A 13,957-nucleotide genomic window follows, 5' to 3' on the forward strand; every position below is an offset into this window, starting at 1 on the left:
AGGACAATTAAAAACATATGTCCTTTTTAATATACAGCAACCAGCCTGAAGGCAAGGCTTACTAGGCTTACTTTAGGGATGACATACATATTACAAAGGAAGGTTTGGACTTTGTCATTAATTGGATTGGCAAGGTTGAGTTAGCAGTTTGAAAACTTCTCTGCCAGCAATAGCAGGCTGGGAGTCACTGCTTTACTTTGTCAACCTCCTGGCGGCACAATAAGTACAGCAGTCCACAGGGGACTCTTCAGTCAACAGGCCCTAAGTACCCCATGTACCATATGTTAGCGACTCATAAGTTCGCTCAATCAGAGATATACATTTTAAGGGCCAGAGCACTGGAACTGAGGTCTGGTTAGTTGGCCTCAGTGCACTTTAAGAGTAAAAAAACCCAGCAGAATCAGTCCAAACTTTTGGAGGCGATCATGCAAAAATATGCATTTCCTTACAATATCTAGATGTGAAACTCCTGCAACCCTCAGACTGAGTCCTGCAACGCCAAGTCCATGTGAAGATGTATCAGACAGAGCCGATGAGTCTTCAGACTGGATAATGCAGTCGCATTTACTCTTCATCAGAGGAAATAAGGAACCACTGGCTGGCATAACTAGTGCAAGAGTCACTGGAGCCCCGTCAGCAGCCAGCTACACAAGTTGGTTTATTCTGAGCTACATGAACCAGCGAAAGCTTGAACTGTGAGCTTTGCTCTGCGCGCTTGTCTAAAATTTACTTCACAAGATGGCATCCTTGCTGCCAGTGTGCACAGCATCCTCTGAACATAAACCTGACATTCAGTTTGCAGTTTTTGCAGCATCCTCACTCCCGCTCACACTGACAACTTCTTTAAGTTACCTTTTCCATCAGTACTATTCTGGGTCATGTTTCTATAGTGTCTAACACCATCAAACTTCTACTTAGTGCTGTAGGGAGACCGTGATGGAGGGAGGGATGACAAGAGAAGGTGAGAGGGAAATGAGATGAGGGAAAACATAAAAAAAAATAAAAAATAAAAAAATAAAAAAAATCAAGTGAGCTTAGGTGAAAGGGAGGAGGAAATATAATGTTATGTTGTGTTTAGGGCCGCTTCAAAGCACTGAGGTGGATCCATCTTTGGTGTTTTGACAATTATATGGCACACACCGCGAACTGAACTGTCGTGCCTTGTGGCACTTGAACAAATGTATAATTATTTAATAAGTCACTATGGGAAGGATAATAAAAACCTCTCTTGGCATTGCACAGAATTGATATTATACGCCATGGCACTCAAAGGCCTGCAAATGAGTTTAAAGATAGAGGACCCAATCCGGTCTCCACATCAGGCTGGGTCAGCCACGTTCTGTCTCTAGGGCTAATGTAAGAGAACCCCCAGCCTTTGGTAAAGGGTAGACTGCAGCTTAATGTTGAAGTAATGGACTCCACAGAAATGCTTGAAGTCCAAAAAGGTTTATTGAGCAAAGTACTGTGATAGAAAGAGTGGCTCTCCTCAGACGACAAGGTATAGTCACAACTGCTGCTCTCAGAACGTGCCCAACACATTCTACATTGGCACACGTTACCCCTCATATTCCACATTCACTAGTAGCGTGTGCCACACATCTTCCCCCCTTTTCATTACAACAACAATGCCAACCCAATAACCTATTTTTTTAAACTCTACAAATAAAACATAGTAATAAAACAGGATAAACTACTATAACAGTTTCGCAAGTCTTACATATTCAATACAATACTGTACAGCATCACATGAATAAACGTACTATAGAAACTCCCTCGTGACCTATATTTCTTTTTTTATGCGAACCAAATGAATTAAAAAACGGTCCATATAAAATTATAATATACTACAGATACATCATTTATTTTTTATGTTTTTATTTATTCTTTTTTTTTAAAGATAAAACACTTTTCTTTAGATATCAAAAGTAATTATCAATTTGTGATTTCTTTTTCATAAACATACAATGAATATACTCAACACATTTATCTATAACATATCATGTCACTTATTACCATAATGTAATCCCTAGGTAAAGCTAAACACATCAAAAAAAGTTTTTTCACATTCTCTCATACATTCATACTGATTCAATCCACATTCATGCCGCATTCATAACAAACAAACAACTCAAAATAAATAGGAGATATGAGTACGACAGGAATCTCCTATGACCAACAGGACAGCTGCGAAGAGCAGGAAATAAGTATCAGTGGTCGCACACCTTCAAGTAAATTGTGCATTTGAAGGTGATTCGCACACCAATATTGGGGGAAGTTGCATGGATTCAGTAGCCAATTAATTAGAGTAGATCAGTGATGATTCACACACCTTTAATTGAACAGCGGCAATTCCAATGGTATTTAAAATTCACATGTACCAAGTGGTCTGCACTGGTTATCTGTGTAGTGTACTTGTACTACTTCAACTATACAGCCGTATTAACTTTTATTATTTAATGTTCAATGAATTACACATTTCCTTTCCTACTATTGGTTCTGTACTTTGTAATTTTCCATTGTACACTTGGTGGCTAAGAATGTAGTGAACATGGCTTCAATTCAGCCCCCACCGTTTTTCTTGGCTGAACTAGGGCAACCACCAGTACAGTGGGAGTTATGGATAGACTTATTTTTGCCCATGTGGAAGTTCTTGAGGAAGAAGCATGTTCTTCTGAAAGATATTTATTGTTCTTAGAACATAGATTGGGAGCAATTGGCCGCAGAGAATTTAAGAATTTACAAACTATAGATAATAAGAGGGATAATGATGTATACCAAATTGCAAGAGCGGTATGGTAGGAAGATAAACGTGGTATTAGAATGGTTCAAATTTTATTCTAGAGCTCACCAGGAAGATGAATCTATGGACTAATTTGTGGCACCGCTCAGAGGGTTAGCGGTTACTTGTAAGTTGGAGCACATATCATATGACCAGGAATTAAGAGACCAATTATTGATGAAGACAAAGTCAAGGAAGATACAAGAAAAACTGTTGTCATGTGGCGAGGTAAGTCAGAAAGCTGCCCTGGATGTGGCTAGGAGCATAAAAGTATCTGAGAAATGTATTCAGACTGTACAGAAGGGTTCTAGTGGGTGTAATGTAGAATCTGTTAACGCTATTACAACAACAAAAGAGAGTAAAGAAAAGAAAAAAAAGTGAACCACAAGAAGTGGTGCTAAGTTATGTTACGGATGCGCCTCAAGTGATCATTTGGCCAATTCTAAATTGTGCCCTGCTGTGGGAAAAATCTCCAGCACATATAAAAAGATAGGCCCTTTTAGCAGAGTTTGTAAAGGCATCAAGAAAAGTGTGAATTACGTGTTGGTTCATGAGGATGGGGGGGTGGGGAACGTATGCATGGAGTGGTGTTAAGTCTTCTGGATGGAACTGGGAATGGCAAGGACATATTTGTGAGATTACCTATGTGCAAATTAAAGATGGACAATCAATAGCCAATTTCCGCCATGGTCTGTCTGGCAAGTCCATCGTAACCAACAGTACCTTACATGGTTTGGCAGACTTATTGACTGGTGCGCAAAATTTGCAGTTCCTGATCCATCTATTAACCATTCCATCAACACCTGAACACCAAATATTTCCTCTTGGTACTGGACATACCTCCATAAACTTTGTGACTCTTTTTCACTAACATCTCTCGCACCCCCTTGGGAGGAATCATCTTACCCTCCTTTAATTTCCAAAACACACACTCATCACCTCTTATCATGCGTTCACTAGGCCAGCCTTTGGTAATGTATTCTTTTACCATTTGCCTCTCAACATCTTTCTCCATTTCCTGCCACCACTACTTTTCCGACATCACTTCCTGATCCAACATCTCACCCATGCCCCACAATACATCCTCGTATCTAAATGCAACGTCACACTCCAAGTCCTTACTTCCTTTATTATCTGTACCATCATTAACAGCAAGACGTAAAAATCCATCAGCAATCAAATTGCTCCTGCCAGGTACGAATTCAATTTAAAAATGGTACATCTGTAATTTGAAGGCCAACCTTGCTAACCTAGGAGACAAATTTCTACCCCCCGGGCTTTAATATACTTACTATGGGTTTATGGTCCGTACACATCTTGAACCTCCTAACCCAAATGTACAACCTAAACCGTTGAAGAGCCCAAGATGCTGCTAACAGTTCCTTCTCGATAACTGAATCTCCTTTCAGTCTCAGTCAATGTGCGTGACGCATATACTACGATCCATTTATCATCCCTGCTCCACCGAGATAACACTGCCCCAATGCAGTAGCCACTCGCATCCACCGAAATTACACAATTCACAATGATCTCAAATTATTTCAAACTAGGAGCTAGTAAAATCTCGTTCTTAATAGATGCAAAACAATCGGGTTGCTCCTGGTTCCACTTAACTCAGCATTTTTCTGAAGTAATTTCCTTAAGTTCTCAACTTTCATTGCATAATTCTCAATAAATCTCAAAAAAAATTCTGTGAGACCCAAAAATGACATTAATTGCTCCTTACAAGTTGGTTCAGGAGCATCCACGTTTGCCTCCACATGACTCACTTTGGGACGAATACCATCCTTTGAAATAACATGACTCAAGAACTCCACTTGGTCCTTCCCAAAGTTACATTTTTCGCTCTTCACTGTCTTATCATGGAGAATCGACTATACGCAGACGCCAAGGTATAGTCACAACTGCTGCTCTCACAACGTCCCCAACACATTCTGCATTGGCACACGTTACCCCTCATATTCCACATTCACTAGTAGCGTGTTTTCAACAGAAATCGGCGGTATATGTAATAGGGAATAGGCGCCACAAGTATTCACACTTCCAGTATTCGCTGTCACTTACTAATTACGAACGGTGCTAAAAGGTGAGGGAGAACCACCAGCCTCCCCCAAAGGATTTGTGGCAAAAGCAACAAAAATGCATACATTAAACACCCTAGCACACGTTATTTTATGTTCTTTAGCCTCTTGGCTAAAGAGGCTAAAGAACACTCGGATTAAAAGACAGAAAAACGAAAAGACTTCGCTTGTGTTTTTTATACTATGAATAATATGGGAAATTGACCTTAATCATAAAATAACGTGTGCTAGGGTGTTTAATGTACACTAGTAGCGTGTGCCACACATCTTCCCCCTTTTCATTACAACAACGCCAACCCAACAATAACCTATTTTTTTAAACTCTACAAATAATACATAATAATAAAACAGGATAAACTACTATAACGGTTTCACAAGTCTTACATATTCTATACAATACTGTACAGCATCACATGAATTACATTTTCCACAATATCTACTACAACATTCTATGAATTAGATATGTAGCATATAATCTGAAAATTCAGTGCTTAACCGATCACATAACTATCCAGATAAACTGGCACCCTATTCCCCCTTTCACTTCGCCGTAGTCCATTACGAAGGCGACCCAGTTCCTTGCCACCACATTTATACTGGTTTCCATTCCGAGGACGCCCATTTCACCACATTCATAGTAGTCCTCGAGACTCCTCACACCTCATCATGTAGCCATCACATTCATCATCCTGCTCCTTCTCCAGAACGGATTCAATCCTCCCATTCTTACACACTGTTGCGTGATGTAAATTCCATAACTTGCCATCCTCCAACTGAACTCCACTCCCCATTACCTTGTTGGTTCTCAATGGTTCTGACCCACAAGGTTTCCCTTTGTCAGTAAATCCAGGTTTCTTAACACGACATACAGTTCTACCACACCTTTAGGTATCTCTACTCCCTCATTATGATACCGTTTGGTGTGCATCTGATACTGTTCCACCATCTCATTTCATCGTCCTGTGTAAAACCAAATTTCTTGCAATCCTTCTTCATTAACTACCATTTTTATTTATTTATCTTTAGAGTTTTCTATGGAGCGAACAAGACCCAGGGTAGAGTATCAGAGTGCTTTACAAGGAAAGCAGAGTAAGTAAAGAACATTTTGCAAAACAACAGATCAGACAAAGTATAAAAATATTTCTTTACAAGGTTAGGTAGGTAGCAGCAATGAGCATGTAGCAGTAGGAACAAGTTCAGTACGTGTCAGTCATTGAGGCAAAGGTGTCATTAAGGGGATTGATGAAACAAGTTCGAAGTCGTAGACTGGTTAAGTGCCTTGCGGATTTAAGGTAGAAATTTGCTCATCAGGAATGATTTTGCTTCCCTTTTGAATAGTGGTGTAGAGGAGATTTTTCTGATGCGCGGTGGTAGCGCGTTCCATATTCTTGGTGCCGTTCCGGTGAATGCTCAGTCAGAAGTTTTTTTCATGCTGAAACGAGAGGGTTTCAGGGGTAGATTGTCGACTATACTTGTTCCAATATCCCATCATGAGTACTCTTATCCTTCCCAAAAATCAAAATATCATCTTGGAAGACCTTAGGGTCAGATGTATGACCATTGGATTTAGCGCATCGCAATTTGCAACAAATCGTGAAGCGCAAATTGCGAGGCACTAAATCCAATGTTCAACAGTGTCTCAGACACTGTTTGCGATTCCCAATGGCGTCGCAAATTGCGAGGCTCATGAATATTAATGAGCCACTCGCAATTTGCAAGCCCATTGGGAATGGCTGGTCCTCCCAAGGATGATGGCCTGCAGGGCTCAGTAGACCACCATGTCTGGGACTGCTTTTCAATAAGGCAGGTGTTTTTTAGGTCTCGCCTAGCGTTACAGCACACATGCGTTGCTCACTCTGCGAGACATAGTGTGGTAGAGGAGATTTAAGAAGGGGACTTGAAGCCCCGCCCATTATTTTCATTGGCTGGTGTCATTGTTTATGTTAAATGATGGCCTCCGATTGGAAATAAGGCTTTTTTGTTTCCGCCCTGTCTCCTTTTGGGATGGCCGTTCTGGACTGGATCGTTTGCTTCACGACTGTCGTGAGGGTATTTCTTATCTTTAGGAGGCATGTAATGACGGATCATGTTTCCAGAGTCTTGTTTTTTTTTTTTATTTACCTGCTGAAGCAATTGGACGGCGCACTTTTCAGATGGAGTGTACGCCACATTACGTCAAGCATACCTAGAGATTAGCGTTAAGAAGGGAGGGAGCGCAGTAAGGAAAGGCAGTATTTAATCGCAGCGAAACCCAGAGCTCCAAAGGTACATTGTTACCACCACGCCCCTATTTCTGCTAATCACATTGTGAAATATTTTGGGGAGGGTACAGTTTTTTTTAAAACACTTGGGGGGTGGGGGGGGGAGTATTAACAAGTTTGAATACCACTGCTAGACGCACTGAAATAAACTATCGGATGCTGCATCTAATGAAAACCGACTATGCAAAGCCAGCTTCCCACACCTCGACTGAAGCCAAAAGTCTGAAATTTGACAGAGCATCTCGTCGACGCTGTAGTTCGAAAGCATCCCGAACTTCGTTTTGTTTTCACCGAACATACATGTATTCGGTTTTCAAAGGAAAGGAGGCAGAGTCGAATGACTTTACTGTGTCTACAGTTTCCATAAAAAACAACCGTTTCCATGGTGCTCTGCAGGCTGCGAGGATGGGTCATTTTCCTGCATCGTGGACGAGCAGAAGGAGGGGAAACCACAGCTCTGGAGAAGTTTTATTGGGGGGGGTTGGAGCAGGAATGCGCTGCCACGTATGTGCCCTTTTCACGGTGGCGCGCATATCCCCCCCCACCCTTCGGGTCTTCAAGGACTGCGTGCAAAATTGTATGTGTAGCTGGAATAGTAACACCATATATGCATGTGTGCATTTATTTACACGTATGCACATTTGTGTATTTTAAAAAAAACTGAAAATGACTGCCTAAATCTCCAGTAATGCGGTTTATATCTCAAGAAATAATGTTGGCAAAACACATGCACCTTTCCGTGTCTACAGTTACACTAAAATTGCATAAAGGAAGCCAACAATACTTAGATTAACCGAACTGTTTATAAAGACTAAAACCAAGCTGCACTCTTGACGGACATTGTGAAACCCTTCCCACTATCCTTCTTTATACGTCAAACGCATCCAAAAACCTCAATTGAGTTAAACTTCTAGGCAAACCTATGCCATCCTCAGTGCAGGATTTCCCTATATTCACTATAATGTGATTGACCAATTAAAACAGCTTTTCCGCCATTTACTTCAAATGGATTGATAACTCGCTTAACTCACAGGAATTCCATTAGACTGTGAAGGGGGGGATATGTAAAGAAATGTATGTAGGAGAGGATGTGGCGCTATGCTAAAACTGCCGACCCTGGAACTCGTCAGCTCAACACCCTATGATTCTGGGCAACAAACGTAGGGGCCTATTAGCTTGGCGGGCAGATTGCGACCGCCCAACCGGCAGTGGCGATCCACCCGCCAAAACACCCCACCGGACGGCCTTTACCCCCCCCTCCCCCACATTACCATGGGGGTACCGCGGTGGACGGAAACACCGTCCGCCGCTTTTTCATATTATGATGTGGGCGGTGTCATACCTTTCCATGGCAGAGACTCTGCCATGGAAAGGCATGCGGGAATCGCTTTAAGGGCCCGTTGTGGCAGGCACCTCGCAGTGCCTGTCACGTTGTGCATGCCAATGCACAACCGGCATTTTCTACATTGTGGCGGGTGCTGCTCATAGCACCGCCCGCTACAGTGTTGAATATGCGGGATGCGACTGCCACGGTGGCAGTTGCATCCTAATTGGCGGTGCGGGACCGCCGCACCACTGGTGGCCGGTTCCATCACCGCTAGGGTGTCCATCCTCCATCCTAATGGACCCCTAAATCTCACCGTACCTAAAAAAATTATGATTTCATATATTTTAACGGGTACTCTCGTACAGCGCTCCAATAACTTTGTGTCGAGTTTGCGCTGTATAAAACTGCAAAATACAACAAAAGTGGGGCAACTTTCAAAAATGAGGTCAGACTTAATTTTGAGCCTGAAAGCGGCAATGCGCGAATTCTTTCTACACATCAAACTTATACAAACATGCAGGTGACCTGCACAGTGGATGCTAAATGAGGGGAGGGATTTGTGGACACATAATTACTGGGGGGGGGAGGGGTTGCACAGTTTAACCTATTGGCATTGTAAATAACAATGCTTTTTATGTTTTAAAAACCAACACGTAAATAAAAGGCATTGCCATTTACAATACCAATGGCTCAAAATTGTATCAGTGCGAGACCTATTGCATTGCAAATGCTTGTTTTTAAAATACAGCCCGTTTTCCTTAAAGGAAAACAGGATGCATTAAAAAAAAATGAAACTTTTTCGTTTAATTTTTTAAGGGAAGGAAGTGGTCCCTGGGACCACAGCCTGCCCTTAAAAAATATTTTTAGAGCAAGTCATAATGGGACTCCTTTACCACCCTCTTGAAGAGGGTGGTAATTTGCAAGTGTTTAGCGACTGCAATTGCGGTCACAAAACATTCATACATGGCTAGGGACTCGCTATTAGGAAGGGAAAGCTCGAGTAGCAATTTTTTGCGACTTGCAAAATAGTGTTTATACATTGACCATGTAGGTTTATGCATGCGCAAACGGGTCGAAAACCCGTCTGCGCATGCAAAAACTGGTCGTACATCTGGCCCTTAGTCCCTTCCACTCCTGCCAGTATTTTTGTAATTTCTCTTTGAAATACTGTAGACGTGCAAGCATTCACTCACGGTAATTGCAGCTAGACCAAGGCTTAGCTGTGCCAAATTATACAACTGTGTGACATGGCATAACTACACCGCGCCTTTGCTGGAAGCCTCCACACGAATTTGACAATTCGCCAATCTGGTCTGGCATCAACAATAAGTTCCTGCGTCGCTCTCCAAAACCAAGCTGCCTCCCGCTCGTTGCCAATGCTGAAGTAATGGACTCCACACATATGCTTGATGTCCGATGAAGGTTTATTGAGCAAAGTACCGGGACACAAGAGCGATGCTCCTCAGACGTCAAGGTACAGCCAGAACTGCAGCTCTCAAAACTCCCCCCCTCCCCAACACATTCTATATTGGCACACGCTACTCCCCTTACATTCCCTAGTGGCACGTGCCACACATAAGCAATCACAAGGTGCTAGACGGTCACCTGCAATACAACAGGGTCACATTGTATGTATGTGCAGAAGCACTGCTGTCTTTGCACCTCTCCAAAAAGCAGGATTCAACAATTACAAGGCAGAAACAGAAAGAAATGTCCTCTCTCCTTTTCCTCAGCTGAGTGAAAACCCTGTGAACTGAGAGAAGCAGCTCTACCCAGAAGCCTGTTGCAAGATCATTTAATGCCCTAACATCAAGTACGGGGAATGGCAAAAGATTTTATATTCCTTGTAACCCACCTCCCATTCCACAAAAAAACACACATACTTGAGAGAGGCCTGCATGCATGGCAATGTTCCCTATATAGCTCACAAGGTAAGAAACGGATTGCCTTATACTTCGTTTTTTTAGGTCTCGGCTGCGAAAGGCTGCGCTTGCGCAGTCTCGCTCCGAGATTTAATGAGTTGGAGTGACTTTGAGAAGAGGGGCTTGCACCCGCCCCTCTTCTCTCCTGTTCTCCATTGGCTGGCCTCTTAAATGCTGGCCAGCCACTGGAGAAGAGGTCCAGTCACTCCGTTGAAGCCCCGTCCTTTTCGGATCGGGGGGCGTGTTTTTTCGTTGCTTTTCGCAGGGCGTGTTTTTCTCTCCTCCAGCCAATGGCAAGAGGAGAGAAAAAGAAACACGCCCCCGAATCCGAAACCGAGGCTGCGTTTCTCCGAGGCAGTTCTTCTCTGCCTCGGAGAAAGGCGGTGGTGTCCCGGCGTTGCTCCCTCACCTGCTTCTTAGCCACCTTGGATTGTTTGACAAACATTTACACATAAATAGGCGTGAAAGCTAAGACGTGCGTGGTTCTGTTGGTTGTTTAATTTTCACCCCTCAAGAGCGACTAAAAATATACCTGCTTTTTAACCAAACAAAAAAATCTGTGGGGTTCATTGTCTCTGTTGTTTCAACCGCTCAACGCATGGAACTCTGGGACCTGTGGTTTCCGATTGTCGATTGTGTGATTGGCAAGGCCATCTCTTCGTACAGGGTTCAAACTGCAGTTCCCATGGACACTTGCGGTTGTTTCGGGCAGACGGGGCCTCTGCCGTTTGTTCACTGGGAGTGTTTTCTCTTATTTGAATAAACAGCGAAAGGAAAATGGCGGCGAGTTTGGCGAGAAAATAAAGGGAGGAGAAGGAGCTGCTGCTGCGCTCGGGACATCGCACTACCCGTGAGTTGATTTATAGGACTCAAAAAAAACTCTCCCTTTGCATTTAAGAAAGTTTGGTATTGAATATGTTTACGGCAGTTAAACTTGTATTTTTTGTTTGTTATGCCTAGCCTCCCGTTAAGGGTGGGAAACGGCAGTATCTTAAACCGCAACTCAGTCAGTGCCTTATGAGAACGGCACCATCCTATTGAAATATCAGCTAGTGTCTGTGTTTTAAACGCAGTTTGTATGTACAAGGCTGAACATGTTATTCGCAGAGGTGGGAAGGTCGTAGTCTGGACTGTGGGGTGTGTAAATGGTGCATTCACTGAAGATGGTAAATATTGTCAGTAACTATCTGCCAGGCACCATGTCGGTCTCTCCATGATCTCTGCCCTTGCTGTACTATCTATTTTTGTTGTGCAAAAGATGTTGCAGTTATCTTGCCGTTTCTCTTTAAAACGAGCAGCTCTGCAGTAGCGGGCTGGAGTGGGGAGTCTGAGCAGGTTGCCTCATCCGGACCCACCACCATGTCCCCGAATTGAACTCTGCTGGTGTTGGCAGCTAAGCTTCTTTGCATTCCTTTGAGAGGGAAAAAAAAAAAAAGTGAACGACAGGCCTTTAAAATAAAATGGAATACACTCCAGTTCTCGCGGCGGCTTTAATGCGTGATCCCGTGCCTGCTGAAAGGCGAACGATAACTTGGATGGCCGGGCAGTTCGCTTCGATGGAGCCGCCGAATTTCTGGCAGCTTGCGCAGGAGGCGACCTGGAAGAAGCCGAGGCCATGCTACAGGGCAAAGGCGGGAGCGACCTACTCAACAGCACCAACGTCGATGGCATCAGCGCACTTCATCAGGTGAGGGGCGTCATGGGTTGTATGATGTCACAGTGACGTCAGTTACTGGACGTGGTATTGTTGTAGTGACGTGTTTTTGAATTGACATTTTGGCCGCAGACGTTTAATTTGCAGGCCGCCCCCATCCCGTTTTGATTTGTAGGAGCCCCTCTCCCCCACTACAGCCCGTTTTCTCAGACGTCCTCCCATTTGGCGTGCTTGTTTTCCCAGGCAGGCCCCCTGGTGGTCCCTGCTGGGGGGGGGGGGGGGGGGTTGGAAAGCCGCCCCTTGCGGGTCAGACCCGGTGCATGGTGTATGGGTGTGTTTTCCTCGGAAGGGGTGGGGCAGCGTGATCTCTGCGGAGATATGGGGGCACCTGGGCTGCTGGTGACTCTGCTCTCACTTTGGCCTTCCCTAACCCCCGCCCCCTCCGCCGCGCTCTCCCTCCCGAGTCACTTTTGTTTGTGAAAGGCCCCTAAGTGCGCGCCCATTCACCCCCCCCCCCGGACCTTGGTGTCAGAGGATAGGCTTCATTGGGCTGTGGAGAGAGCGCTGCTGCTGAGCTGCAGGTCCAGGCACTCGGGGGCAGGGCACGAGGAGCAAGGGCAGAAACAGGGCAGAGGTAAAGGGCAGGCGGCGAGGACAGTGAGGGCAAACGGGGTGGAAAGTGATTAAAGGTAGCGGACAGGCGTCAGAGAGGGGCAGAAACAGGAAGAGACAGAAGTGTAGGCCTTATTGTGGAATATATCGGTGAACTCGCGCTGATGGGATTATTGTTGGCAGGACTCCCACGTCAAAGGCTGGTGGCTGGATGTACTGTAGGCGGGCGGTGGACCTGGAGGTTGTAGACTGTGTACCATAAGCCCCAAAACGCTGGAGAATAGTGCACTGAAGATGCTGCCAGTGAACTGTGGGCCTGAAAGAAGGAATGCAAGTGTGGGTGAGTGTAGAATTTCTACCTTAGCACTTCAGCTCTCTTGCACGTTTTCTTACTACATTGTAACGAGTGTCTTTTATGAGATTTTCCCCAAGTTTCACAGTAGATGACGGCATGGGTTCTTTTGCATCAGTGTCGCTTTGATTCCTTCCTGCACTCGGTGTAATTGACACTGATGTCCAGCACCCATACTCGTAAAAACAATAGTCTGTGAAAATGTGTCCTCCTTTCTTGGCCCAGAAATAGCTTTCTCTTTGACTCTCTCTCCCTTCCTTTCTAAATTACCTTTCTTTTCCCCTTTTCCCATTTCTGTTTCTTCCTTCCCGTTCTGGGTACTCCAGGCAGCCAACTGTGCTTCAGGGCCCTCCTCTCTTTGGGTAATGACGCTCTGGTGATTGTGCCAATCAGTGCCTTCAGGATGTCTTAAGGTCTAACAATGTCCATTCCCCGCCTTGCAGGGGGATGACGGAAGCATTAGCCGCTGCTCTCTACTCCCCACTTGCTTGCCCAGTACGAGAGGAATGAGAGAACTCCTTCAACTCTGCATCATTTCGACTCGTAAAAACAGCTAGCCAGCAGGTCATAGTAACAAGCATTTACAATGCAACGGTCTCGGCATTGTTAAAGTTAGAGCTATTGGCATTGCTCATGACAATGCCGTTTCTTTAAATGTTTTAAAAACAAAAAACATAAACAAAAATAATGTCATGAGCAATGCCAATAGCTCTAACTTTACCAATGCCGAGACCATTGCATTGTAAATGCTTGTCTTTCTCCTTGCTAAAACATGACTCATTTCCACCTAAGTCATTAGACAGAATAAAATATCATCTCTACTGACATAGTACAACATAATACTCCCTAATGTTGCCATACACGGAATGACACTATCTCTTTACATATTTACCTCACTAACTTGGCGCCACAGTTTATTTTACAGTTCATGCACCATAAAGATGCACCCTTCACACGCTGGTGCAGACG

General features: G+C 44.2%; 1 protein-coding gene across 5 annotated transcripts in view; it reads right to left on the bottom strand.

The window, feature by feature from the left end:
• Window positions 1–13,957, bottom strand: part of LOC146783131 (uncharacterized) — a 160,369-nt gene that overhangs the window by 27,374 nt on the left and 119,038 nt on the right. The window lies entirely within an intron of this gene.

This window comes from Triturus cristatus, chromosome 12, assembly GCF_964204655.1.
Source record: "Triturus cristatus chromosome 12, aTriCri1.1, whole genome shotgun sequence".
Lineage (NCBI taxonomy): Eukaryota > Metazoa > Chordata > Amphibia > Caudata > Salamandridae > Triturus > Triturus cristatus.